The sequence below is a fragment of the Carlito syrichta genome, unplaced genomic scaffold (genome assembly GCF_000164805.1).
Source record: "Carlito syrichta isolate Samal-C Ts95f unplaced genomic scaffold, Tarsius_syrichta-2.0.1 Scaffold305729, whole genome shotgun sequence".
Classification (NCBI taxonomy): Eukaryota; Metazoa; Chordata; class Mammalia; order Primates; family Tarsiidae; genus Carlito; species Carlito syrichta.
This window is the reverse complement of record NW_007249825.1, coordinates 555,374-556,149: the sequence shown is the minus strand read 5'-3', so window position 1 is coordinate 556,149 and position 776 is coordinate 555,374. Positions and strand designations below refer to the sequence as shown.

At 59.3% G+C, this 776-nt stretch overlaps 1 protein-coding gene across 3 annotated transcripts in view; it reads left to right on the top strand.

The window, feature by feature from the left end:
• The window catches only part of LHPP (phospholysine phosphohistidine inorganic pyrophosphate phosphatase), a 154,717-nt gene that overhangs the window by 152,292 nt on the left and 1,649 nt on the right, over nt 1-776 (top strand). The window lies entirely within an intron of this gene.

Sequence of the window (776 nt, the reverse complement as noted above, 5' to 3'; positions counted from 1 at the left end):
ATCCTTCCGCCTCAGCCTTCCAAGTAGCCGGAACTACAGGCGCGCGCTACCACACCCGGCGAATTTTTGATGTATTGTGAAGACGAGGTCTCACCAAGTTGCCCAGGCAGGTCTTGAACCCACAAGCTCAGGCCATCTACTCACCTCGGTCTCCCAAAGCGCTGGGATTCCAGACTGAGCCACCGAGCCCGGCCTGAAAAGCCTTTGGAAGAAAGAGTGACCTTGTCCGTGGAAGTCCTTAGAGGGAAAAGCCCCCTGCAGAAGTCAAACCCTTTGACAGGGACAACTTGGCTTCCAGACGTTGTCAGAACCAAACTTAGCCACCTCCAGACCTGGGTTCCTGCTTTCTCAGGAGCTGGGGCCAGGCCCTGGGTGATTCTCAGCAGGGCTAGGTCTGCAGAGGGGCTGGCCCCACTTCCCGCCCAGCTCAGCCAACCTCTCTGGGTGCATGTCTGTGGGGAGGGCCCTTCTGGTGGCCAGGACCCGACTCTGGCTCACAGCCACCCGGCTGCTGCCCATGGCCCCTGGGCTGTGGTCCCACTTCCTCCAACGACTGTCAGAACTCTGGACCCAAAACTCCGGACCACCTTCACGAGCCCTCCCAACCCCTCCTGTGGCCTGGGCTCACGTGTCGCCAACCCGCATGTGTCTACCTGGAGCCCCTGCCACCTTCGGAATTCAGAGTCCCTGGGCGAGGTCCGGAGGCTTCTGTACCATCTTTTTTTTTTTTTTGAGTTGGAGTCTCACTGTCACCCAGACTGGAGTGCAGTGGCTGC